This window comes from Pantherophis guttatus, chromosome 1 (assembly GCF_059756535.1).
Source record: "Pantherophis guttatus breed Tessera chromosome 1, ASM5975653v1, whole genome shotgun sequence".
Classification (NCBI taxonomy): Eukaryota; Metazoa; Chordata; class Lepidosauria; order Squamata; family Colubridae; genus Pantherophis; species Pantherophis guttatus.
This window is the reverse complement of record NC_142063.1, coordinates 106,596,821-106,609,719: the sequence shown is the minus strand read 5'-3', so window position 1 is coordinate 106,609,719 and position 12,899 is coordinate 106,596,821.

Below are 12,899 nucleotides of genomic sequence, written 5' to 3'. Positions count from 1 at the left end.
AAAAGCATAAACATTCAATGGTAAAGAATATAAACTATTCAAATGGGAAATTTTCAAAGAATCTGCTGTAGAAAAAAATAAAGAATATATACTCTATACAGAGAGCGTAGAAATCTTTGGCAGACAATAAAATAATGCTGGTTTACTTCTTTTAAGAAACAACTCTTCAGTAAGGCAATTCCAAGTGGCAAAAATATTCGATGCTAAGCTTGTGCAGAATCAAACACACAGTCAAAATAACAATCATATAGTATTTCTAGCTAATTTTGTTACTTATTTCTTAGGATGAGTAGGCACTTAAAGCCCTTTATTTGTTTTTTCTTGTATGATTTCCCCAGCTTCTTGTAGATGATAGAGGGTCAGGAATAATGCTTCCTAGCCCTAGTATCCCTTTCAGGTAAATCTCTAATGTTAATGTGTAAACTGAGTATTAATATAAAGTAAATGCTATCTATGGGAAATGATCCATGGAAAATGTTCTTACAAAGACTATAAATCTGGAACTTTATAGGCCAGGAGTGAAAAGACAAACCTCACATATCAATACAATAGGAAAATTTATAAACTGCAATAGTATCAGTTTACTGCCATAACTTCTACCAGATACAGCTATTAGAAATTTAACTCATGGTGCCTCCTCACCCTCACCCCACACCCCATTACAATGATATGCAACAACAGAAGTTTTCACTTACTGTGTTTTCCCGAAAATAAGACTCTGTCTTATATTTTTTTGAACCCCGAAATAAGCACTTGGCCTTATTATGGAGCAAGGTGGGGCTCTTCTTGCCATTTTACCTGATTTCCAGCCCTGTCTCCATAACTCTAACAAGAGGAAATGGCAGGGACCAGCTGCGTATGTGTTTAAATATTTTTTGGGGAGGGCTTATTTTCAGGGGAGGGTTTATTTTCGGGGGAGGGCTTATTATCCGGGGAGGTCTTATTTTTGGGGAAACACGGTAAAAATAATGGAATCGTAAAAAGCAAGTTATGCAGTCATCAGGATTCAAGACCAAGTCAAAGGCATAAAATGAATGAATGAATAATAACTCAATAGTTATTATTTTTCTTATTTTAATTAATTCTTGCTACCAACTAATTCTGGTCTGAGAACTGAGAACATCTAGTAGTGTACATAACAGTCCACAGCAAACAGAATGGGAAGTAAATTCTGAGGTTAGGTCACACTGATGGTGATAATGACAAGACTCACACACTCATATACCTGTTTCTCTCCTCTCACAGAAAAATATACTGACCTAGATTTTTCTCTAATGTTCTTTTTCAATTAGCAACTTAGAACTAAGGAGAAATTTCCTGACAGTTAGAGCAATTAATCAGTGGAACAACTTGCCTCCAGAAATTGTGAATGCTCCAACATTGGAAGTTTTTAAGAAGATGTTGGCTAACCATTTGTCTGAAGTGGTGTAGGATTTCCTACCAAGCAGGGACTAGAAGATCTCCAAGGTCCCTTCCAACTCTGTTATTCTATTCTAAAGATTTCCTTGTTCATTTATATAATGTGGAGGGGATTAGCATATTATAAATTTTAATTGCAGGATATAGTTTGCCATCCCATCTACTGTATGTCAAAACTGGGTCCAAAGTGTAATGCAACGGAAGAGAAAGAAAGGAAAAATCCCCACCCCTTCAAAGCAATTTGTGGCTTTGAAAGTTTCCTTCCACCAGGCTAAAGATATTGACATCTATCCATGATAGTTGAGTCCAGCAAATTCTCTTGAGAATAAGGTCTGTTTCAACATATTCAGGTGGGGAACTGACGGAATGTTTGGAAAAAGATCAAGAACCAAGCATTTCCTTTACTTTTCTAGATTTTTTGGCACTTGTCTGAGGTTGGAATATTTCCAAATGTGAAGAAACCTAGCCAAGTCAAAGATTAAATTCAAGAGCATAGAGATAGAATTTTGGGTGACATTCAATGTAACCTGGTATTAATTTACACTTTGTATTAAATTGAATATCACATTATTCAAACCCACACTAATCGCCACCTACCTGTACATGTTATCTTCTGGTAGAATGTTAAGGTATAATGTGCTGTTATTGAGATAAACAGGAAGGGGGCATATATTTGCTCTGTTGATTTTTTTTGGCTCATATCAGTAGACTTTGTTTTTAAGGTCAGCCTTAACAAATGCTCTTCAGATGCAGAGGTCATGCTGGCTGAGGATATTGAAAATGAAATCCATTTATTGGAGGCACCAGCAGCCTGCAATAGTCCATATGACTTACTATAGATCTCTGTTGCCAGATAATATTGGCTTTATCATAAGAATTACTTTCAAGGAGCATTCTGTCCATTGCATTTTATCCCTTGAGACAATAGAGATACTCTTATGTTGAGGTCACAGTTCATAGCCAGTATAATGAACACTCATATCTGTAGATCTACCATTTACCACTTATCATTTTTTTACTTAGTCTTGGCAGCAGAGGATTTTTGGTCTGTAATGCAATACTGATGAAAATATTTTTTTTCTTTCTCTCTGAAGCTGCAAATCAAGTTTGAGATAGATTTTTGTGTATTTTTCTGAATGGTGCACAGTGTTTTCCCTTCATTTTTGCTTTTGCACACAAAAAAGTATGGAAATCCAAAGGAGGATTAATTGTTTGGCTCCTCTAGTTTGTACTGCTAACAGATCTACCTACTTGTGTGCGCTTAAAAATAACAGTTCCAATGAGCTTATTGAAGATAAACCACAGCCAGCTAAAAACTAAAACCCAAGTATTGATAAGCTTTCAAAAACTGTTCTTTGAGATGAACATTAGGGCATATTACCACATAGATATACTGTATCTATGAAGTCACAGGAGTGAAGCTTCACTCGTGGAAGTCTTCTTTTTTATACAGTTAATGAACTTCATGATTCATTGATGTGAATGGAAATGGATGGGTCTTCATAGGTATTTGTGGCATAAATGCTTGTTCCTGTTTTAGATTATTAAAGAAAGCAGCCACTGTAGCCACATATGTTATTTATAGATAACCCTTTTGTTTTTGATGCCTCCAAGTCCTGTCTTCACTCCTGGCAACTGCCTAGATAAGACCCTGCAACTTTCTTGGCAAGATTTCAGAAGTGATTGGCCCTTGCCTGTCTCCTAGAGCTGAGAGAGAATGACTGGTTCAAAGTCAGTCAGCTGGCTTTCATATCTAAGGCAGAACTAGAATTCATGGTCTCTCTCCAGCAGTTTGTAGACTGCTGCCTTTCACTACATGAAACTGGATTTCATTGATAACCTTATATGTAGGATTTTATATATAACTACTTATAGGCCACAAAAACAAAATTAGGTTGTGAATAGCATTACTGGGGGCAGAGGGGGAACATGCAGCAAACCCCACTTCACTTGCACTGATGATGTTGAATTGAAATGATGTTGAAAGAGCTGCAAGCAAACAACCATGCTCAGAGAGCACCAAGAAATCCATAGAAATAAATAGATTCCCATGTCAGCTAATAGATAGATAGGATGTGCAGTCTGCAAACTCTGTAAGCTGCCAGACCCTGCCAGAGGGTCAATCCATGCTCACAGGTGAGGAGGCAGATCTACCGTAGTTCTTCCATTGTTCTATTCTGCTCTATTATCTACCCTGTTTCAGTGATGGGTTGCTCCCGGTTCAGCCTGGTTCGGCCGAGCCGGTAGTGGTGACGCTATTACGAACCGGTTCTATTTCTTCGGGAGCTGGGCCCTCCCGCCCGTCCCCGCATTATTCCGACCTTATATTTCTTCTTTTTTCACCCAGCTGAGAGGTGCAGCAGAGCAGATTGCCGCACCTCAGCTGGGCAGATTCGCAACGTGCTTGCGCAAAGGGTGCAACCGAAGAGGCGATCGCGTGCAAAGCACGCGCACAAAGAGAACCGGTAGTAAAGCCGGTTAGAACCCACCCCTGCCCTGTTTTCCCCAAAATAAGATATCCCCTGATAATAAGCCCAATCGGGCTTTTGAGCACATGGCAATAAGGCCAAGTGCTTATTGCAGGATTCAAAAAATATAAGACAGGGTCTTATTTTCAAGGAAACATGGTACTTATCCCCTTTCATGTATCTCAACAAATATTTTAAGTGGAATTGTAAGAGACATTTCTTTCCCGATGTATCCCTACTGAACATATAGCAATGTCTGTGAACAGATCATCTAAATGCATGTGTGTTTATATGATCTGTTCACAGACATGCTATATCTTCTATGAAATCTTCTTGATTTCACATTAGTGAAATCTTTTCAAGAGATATATATCCTGTTTTGTCGTTGCTTGTTTCTGTTTTGCTTTGTTGTTGTTTTTTTTTGGTTTTTTTTTTTTTTTGTAATTTATCCAGCAGCAAATGAAGAATGTAGTTATCAAGTCATGTGCACATACACACACAGCTCCAACCCACACTCCTGTTCTTTCAGCCAACATGGCAACATTTATTTATTAACTACAAGTTGCCTTCTTTCTGCAGCTGATTCATAGCAACTTACCAGAGTGGTCAATATCCCCCAGAAACCTATAGTGTCATCCTTTTATTTTCATTGTATTTTGGTACAGAAAGTGCTGTAAAGAGGAGAAAAAGGAAAAGAGTGCAATTTACACTAAGTTAAAGATGCCGGCAGATGCAATTTAATTAATGACATTTGTGCCATTGGGGAAAACATTGTAAATGTTTCATTTTATGTTATTTATGCCTCCCATTCAGACATTCCTTTGTCACTCGTAAAATTAAGCATAGAGGCAAATGCTGCCATGCTACAAAATACCATAAAGAGAGAGAGAGAGAGAGAGAGAGAGAGAGAATCTCATTTGAACAGAAGAAAACAAATCAGAGATAGATATCTCCATATAGATGAGTGTGTCTGTTCGGAGATGCCCCACATAAAGCTGTGAACCAAAGGCATCATCAAAATGTCTTCAACTTAATATTCATCTGGAAACAAGATTAATTTGTATATGCATGCGAGTTTATATGCTCTTTCCCCAGTGAAGTGAGATGTCTAGGCTTTGATTTTAAAAGTCATTCCACACTGCAATCTGGAGCATTTCCTCATTAGTGATTTACATTATGTTATAGTATACCCAGGCATTTCTGTTGCAATAAATCACTAATGATGACAGCCTTTACATCAGCATAGTGATGGTTGGGTGGCACTACAAGAGATTATAAATCATGAGGCTTGACTCCTATTTTGAATGCTGTAGGAAATTAATGACAAAAATAACAAGACGACACCCGCACCTCCCCTAATATGATGTTTGTCAAATAAACACTAGGTTCAGGTTCTCTTGCTCTTTTTTGAAGTAAGTTTACTATGCTAAACTTTTTTCATGTTTAAAAAATGCTACTTGTCCCCAAAATTGCGGGTAATGATGGGGGACAAATCTGGTTATGCACAATTTAAAAAAAAAAAAAACCCTGTTTGAAAATGTCTTCCTATGCAAGATCACCAAGCAAAGGATATTATTTTTAGGAGGACTAAAAGGCTGAGGAAATATTTCTAAAATGACTCTGGAAATTTAGAAATTAATCAGAACTGTGCCGGTTCTAAAAAAAAACAACAACATTACTGTATGCATAAGCAAAATGTTCTCTCTTTTTCCTATTTCTTCTTGAACACAATTAGAACTGAGTGCCAAATGGGCTGTTGGGAGAGATTTGACAGTCCGGTTGCAACTTCGTTTGCAGCTGGGAATGTGGTATGCAGGCCCAGCATCTTACCACATGAGCCACCGCGGCCCCTGGTAAGAGACATGAGATAAGCTTGTTAAATATTAAAAAAAACAACAACTGATTATCGTTTATTTTCCGGCTGTTCCTGCTGGACAGAGAACTGTAACTAACAGGATAAGCTTTCCTTAAATTAAATGTTTCAATATATATTAAAATGAATTTGCCTAAAAATCCTCTGGGTTTTTTTTTTTTTTTTTTGGCCAGATTAACTGTTTTGTGTGCATGTTTCCTCTTGCTGGAATTATTTATCATTTATTAAATATTTTTTCTTTCTAATAAATGTTAGAACATAGAACAATAGAGTTGGAAGGTTTTCTAGTCCAACCCCTGCTCTAGAAGGAGACCCTATACCAGTGACCCTATACTTTCGGCACCAAGTGCCAAAACTGGAGCGCGCATGTACTTGTGCCGGAGCGCCAGAACCCGGAATAGAGCAGCTGGCTACTGCTCATGCGTGCACCGGCCAGCTGCTCTCTTCCAGGTTCTGGTGTGTGTATGCATGCCGGCCAGCTGGCCGGCGTGCATGTGTACAATGGAACCTGGAAGAGCAGCTGCTGACAGCATGCATGCCCACAGAGAGGGCTCTGCGTGTCACTTCTGGCACACATGGCATAGGTTCGCCATCACAGCCCTATACCATTTCAGACAAATGGTTGTCCGGTCTCTTTTTGAAAACCTCCAATGGTGTAGTACCCACAACGTTTCAATCAGTGGTGGGTTTCAAAATGTTTTACTACCGGTTCTGTGGGTGTGGCTTGGTAGGCGTGGCTTGGTGGGCGTGGCAGGGGAAGGATACTGTAAAATCTCCATTCCCTCCCCAATCCAGGGGAAGGTTACTGCAAAATCCCCATTTCCTGCCGATCAGCTGGGACTTGGGAGGCAGAGAATAGATGGGGGCGGGGCCAGTCAGAATTTTTACTACCGGTTGTCCGAACCACTCAAAATTTCCGCTACCGGTTCTCCAGAACTGGTCAGAACCTGCTGAAACCCACCTCTGGTTTGAAGGCAAGCTATTCAGAAATGTAAGTTGCTCTTGTATATGTTAGTTTATGCTCATTTTCTAGAATGTAGTCCTACTTTTCGGCTTAAAATAGATTGCCCATTTATTATATAGAGATCCAAAACACAGGCCTTCCTTAGCAGGAAATGCAAATCTTAGAAAATGCTCCGAAGGCAGCACTTTGTAATCAGTGAGGGGGGAAAAAGTTATTAGCCACAAATATATGAGAATCCTTGCTTCTTCTTTCATACTGAAGAAGAAACAAATATTCCCTGTATCCACCCAGCACTTTTAAGTTTGTAAGTAAAAATGCCACCACCTACTGGTTATTAGTTTGTTACAAACTCTTGTAATTGCATGCACTACTCACTGAGATTCAGGGAACCTATAATTTCTTCTCTTTTATACAAAAGCAAAGATATCATAGGGATTGGTCCTAACAAAGAAATAGTGGCCAGTTTCTTTGTTTAGGATTAAAAAATAAAAATGTTGTGCTTAGTGTTGGAAGAAACATCCTTCTAGGTTCTGCTCCAAGTGGGGAAAACAGACACTGGAAACATGGAGACTGCTTGGAAAGATGGTTTAATGGTGGACAGGATCACATAGCTTGAGTTCCTGAACAGAAAAAGGGGCAGATACAGAAAATCCTCGGGTTTTTATGCTCTCCCTGGCTCTGCATTTCTTGGGGCCCCAAAAGAGTATCCTGATTGGTTGTCAGACTCCCAGGGGGTGGGGGCCTTGCTGGCTGATGGTCACATGTGCTTCCCAGGTCACATGTGGTGAGTTTCTGCTGCTATTGTGTAGAGAGCTAATCCCATCTTCCTTGGATCTTTGGCAATTCCTACTATGGCTCTGCCTGAAGGAGGTAGATCTTTGTTATGTAGAATAGACTGGCCCAGGCCTTAATGACCCATTGACAAAAGGGTGGGGGCAGGAAGATGGGAGCTGCTTCAAAACATGCTTATCCCAGGGAAATATAATATTCTGCCTTTTTCATATTTCCTAAAATATTTCACTCTTCCAGGAGAGGGGTGGGTGCTAACTTCCTACATTAGGGTGACAAAGCACTAAGCAGCAGAAGCAGAATGCTGACAAAACCCAAGAAACAAATACAAAGGAAATCAAAAATTGACTAAGCCAGGCCAGATACAAAGTGTATTAAAAGAAATAGTAAATTTAAGTGTGTTATAACAATTATAGTACTTCAGCAACTGATTTTAAAGATGAAAAATTTTTAAAGTTAGGTTCTCCAAATCATCCTCAGAGTTCACCTGCATCCCAACAAAGAAGTGTGGAAGGAGAACTCATGCATACTCCATTATTCAGGAGAACCTCTGATTCCCTTCATCTCATCATTAACTGAGCTTCTATCCTCTGTGTCTCAAAGAGCAAATCTGAGAAGATCTTAAGGAAGGTGAAGCCTCCATTCCATTTTAGATTCTCAGGAATAATTTACTCTTTTTAATGTTCCCTTCCAGGTAGATATAGCAATAAACAAACAAACAATTACACAATTGCCATTGAATCTCCTTCAGACAAAATGAGGGTTGTTAGATCTATGCTGCAAAACTGCAAATGACCACCAGGTGACAGGTAAGAGTCGTCTAGATGTTTTCAGCTCAAATCATAGATTAGTATACTGTAGTATAGAAGAGTAATTTGAAAGACAGTTGGAATGGAAAAAAATAATGGATTGCCTCTGCTTGTCCACCAGATCAGTTACATTCTCCCTGTTGGAGCTTACTACCATGATATATGACATTATCAGATAGTCCTTGACTTACAACCACAACTGCCCCCAAAATTCACTGCTAAGTGAGACAGTTGTTAAGTGAGTTTTGCCCCATTTTACAATCTTTCTTGTCACAGTTGTTAAGTTTGTCAGGTTTGCCTGATACGCCAGTTGCGGCCCTTTCTTGATCGGGATTCCCTGCGCACAGTCACTCATGCCCTCGTCACCTCTCACCTGGACTACTGCAACGCTCTCTACATGGGGCTCCCCTTGAGGGGCACCCGGAGGCTCCAACTGGTCCAGAATGCAGCCGCACGGGTAGTTACGGGAGCTGCATGGCGCTCCCATATAACACCTCTCCTGCGTGAGCTGCTCTGGCTCCCAGTGGTCTTCTGGGTGCGCTTCAAGGTGTTGGTTATCACCTTTAAAGCGCTCCATGGCATAGGACCTAGATATCTTCGAGACCGCCTGCTGCTCCCATCGACCTGTGCGCTCCCAAAGAGAGGGCCTCCTCGGGGTGCCATCAGCCAAACAATGTAGGCTGGTGACCCCCAGGGGGAGGGCCTTCTCCGTGGGGGCACCTACCCTCTGGAACCAACTGCCCCCAGAGATAAGGAGAATCCAAGACCTTGGTGCCTTCTGCCGTGCCCTTAAAACTTTCTTTTTTCAGCAAGCCGGGCTGGCTTAACACTTTTAAATGTTTTTAATTGGTTTGTCATTGTTTTTTAATTACGGGGCCAAATTTATATATATCTTTTTAATAGTATTTTAATGTTTGTAGTCTATGTTTTTATTTGGCTGTACACTGCCCTGAGTCCTCAGGGAGAAGGGCGGTATATAAATTTGATATAAATAAATAAATAAAATCACTGCAGTTGTTAAGTTAGTAACATGGTTGTAAAGTAAATCTGATTTTCCCCTTGTCAGAAGGTCACAAAAGATAATCACATGACCTCAGGACAACCATCATCAATATGAGCCAGTTGGCAAGCATCCAAGTTTTGATCATGTAACCATGGGGATGGTGCAATGGTCATAAGTGTGAAAAATGGTCATAAGACACTTTTGTCAGTGCTGTTCTAATTTTGAATGATCACTGAACGAATGAATTTAAATTGAGAACTACCTGTACTTCTTTCCAATGCTTCACACAGCTCTAATGTTCATGAAATATATTACACACAAGTATAGAGCATCATGCTAATGTAATCAGAACTATTGCTAAGTTAAATTAAAGGTAAAGGTAAAGGTTCCACTTGAACATAGGTGCTAGTCGTTTCCGGCTCTAGGGGGCGGTGCTCATCTCCGTTTCAAAGCCGAAGAGCCAGCGCTGTCCGAAGATGTCTCCGTGGTCATGTGGCCGGCATGACTAAATGCCAAAGGCACACGGAACATTGTTACCTTCCCACCAAAGATGATCCCTATTTTTCTACTTGCATTTTCACGAGCTTTCGAACTGCTAGGTTGGCAGAAGCTGGGACAAGTAATGGGAGCTCACCCCATTATGCGGCACTAGGGATTCGAACCGCTGAACTGCCGACCTTTCGATCGACAAGCACAGCATCTTAGGCATTGAGCCACTGCATCAGTTAAATTAAATTAATTAAATCAATAGTTAAATTAAACAACAGAAATGGTCAAACTATGTGCGGTGTTTCTAGTTTGAAGATTTGACTATGACTCCAATCAACTGATAGCAACATAAGCCATCTCTGATAGAGCAGATATTCTAGCACAGCAGTCCCCAACCTTCGGTGGCCCAGCAGGGGTGTGTGGAGAGCGGCGGGACAGCACACATGCGCTCACAGCTTGATTTGCGCAAGCAACGAACCGGTGCGCACACGCATGCGTATGTACAGCTCAAATTTTATAACTTGAGCTGTGCATCATGTGCACACATGCCAGCCTGCTGCTTGTGCAAGTTGAGCTGGGCACATTTAACTGGTCTGCTGCTCGGTTCCAAATAGGCCATAGCCTGGTAGTGAGCTGAGGCCCAGGTTTGGGGACTTCTGCCCCAGCCCATCTAGTCCAACAGCCTGTGCTCATGGTGGCCAACCAATTGCACAATGAAGCCCACTAATCTCCTAACAAAGGGCCTTCAGAGAAAGGTTAAAAGCCAAGAGATTAAAAGAAATGAACCTAGTCTTTTGATGTCAGATATGTGATATCCAAACAACACATATGGTGGCACCCTAACTAGTATATGATGGTACATTGTGCATTGACACAAAAGTGGATTTCAGGAAGAATAAATTAGATCTGTCCATCTGTTCCAATTTAAGAAAAAGCTAAGTGTTTTAGAAAGAAGTAGTTTTATATGACATGCATCTATTCAAGATTTTGGGATACCCTCAACACCCCTTGAAGCATATTTACAGTTTTCATTAGAATGGGTTTTACATCTTTAATTTTCTGATAGTCAGATATTGAGAAACGGTTGGAGATTATGATTTCCATGAGCCTGGTTGAATCTTCCAATTATTTTTTTTAGTTCAGAGTCACCTGGTAAAGTTATAAATAATTTTATTGCTGAATTGTTACCATTGTAAAAATCTATTCCTTTGAGGATTATCTGAAAGCTTGGATTTGTTTCTATTTTCACTCAGAGTACTTCTTTAAAAGAATTTTTGTTTAGGAGATGGGATATAAGGCAATGATAAAAATTTTTGATTACTACCATGTTCTTTTAGAAGATGCTTGAGAATTAGGACTGCTTTTTTCAACTGCTGGTCTATAAAAGGGCACAAGTCTGGTGACCTGTAATAATAGTTCTTGGTAAAGTTATTTAATAACTATAAAAGCTGATGAATGAAATCCACAATGTTCAAAACAAATTACTTCCTCATACTCTGAATGTAAGTCACATTCTTTGTAAAGGTAATCAGAAAAATCTTTAAAATCTTGATCCTACATAATCTCAACACAACAAGAACTATGTAAGACTAAATTGCTTGATTAAATCATTTAACTCACTCCCTGTTCCATTTTCCATTTACTGCTATCTATTGCAGTTAATTGAGGATCTACAGATGTCAATTTTGTTCCTTGTCAGAAAAAAATTCTGATAATCTCTTTGCCAATTCATAATAAACATCAGTCTTTGGGAAAAACATGCTGCTGAAAACATCAGCTAATTTTGGATCTCTAGTATTATAATGATTAATATAAAAGAACAAGGTATACAAATAAGAAATTGATTTTGCCTATAATGTGTAAGATCATAAACTCTTTTCTTCAGCATAGGTTCTCCTACAACCAGTGAGTAGAAGGATGTTAAAATTTCACTTATGTTCTCCACAAATCATGAATAGATGACAAATTGCCTTTGACCTGTAATGATACCTTCTATCATGATGGATTCTAATGTCTGTGGAGATTCTCAGTCATCCAGGTCATAGTTGTCTTAAAGGTGCTTTTTCCAAAAAGCAGCTTGGACTGTTTTGCTTCTCATCCAAAAACTGATGAAGCTTCTTGGATGAGGAAGGAAACGTCTTCCTCAAGGGAAAAATACGGTCCAGTTGCCTTTTGGAAGAAAGCTCCTTTGAGATTTGCCTCTAATGTTTCTAAACTAGTGAAATCATGTGCTGGATGTTCATCCCTCAATGACTATTACGGGGTTTTGTTCTTTCATACAACATGGGCAGTCCTCAACTTACAACCATTTATTCAGTGACCATTTGAATTTACAAGAGCGCCGAACAAAAGGACTTATGACTCATTCAAAACGTTATAGCTATTGCAGTGCCTCTGGTGTCATATGATCAAAATTTGAGTGCTTGACAGTCCACCCTCACTTATGACCTCAGGGGTGCTGCACCTCCCCCCACTGCTCTCATCTATGCCTTTTGGCCAGGGGTGGGCTTCAAAAATTTTAGCAAGGGGTTCTCTGCCCAGTTGCTGGGTGGGTGTGGTCATGGTGGGCGTGGCCTAGTTGGCCTCCTGCACCAGAGCGGGGGAGGCATTTTTGCCCTCCTCGGGCTCTGAAGGCTTTTTTTGAGCCTCTGGAAGGGTGAAAATGGAGCCTCTGGAGGCCATAGGCCTGTTTTTTGCCCTTCCTGAGCCTCCGCGCGCACCCTGCATTTACCTGTATCCAAAACAGGCCACATGGGGACTCCTGGGAAGGGAGGGGCAGGGTGGGCGGGGCCAGTCAGAAATGGGATTTGTGAGTTCTCCAAACTGCACAGAATCTTAGCTAGAGGTTCTCCCGAACCCTTGTGAACCCCCAGCAGTCCACCCCTGCTTTTGACCCCCTGCTTCTTGGTGCTGTACCACTCAAGCATTCCTTTACCATCATCTTATTGTTCCTACTGCTGACAAGGTATGCCCAGTCTGGCTGCTGGCTTGTATGGGATGTCTTTGCATTGTGAAGAAGGGGGGAGGGGAGCACAAAACAGCCCTTTCTTGAACATTCCAAAATGCCCTTTTGTGCCATGGTCTG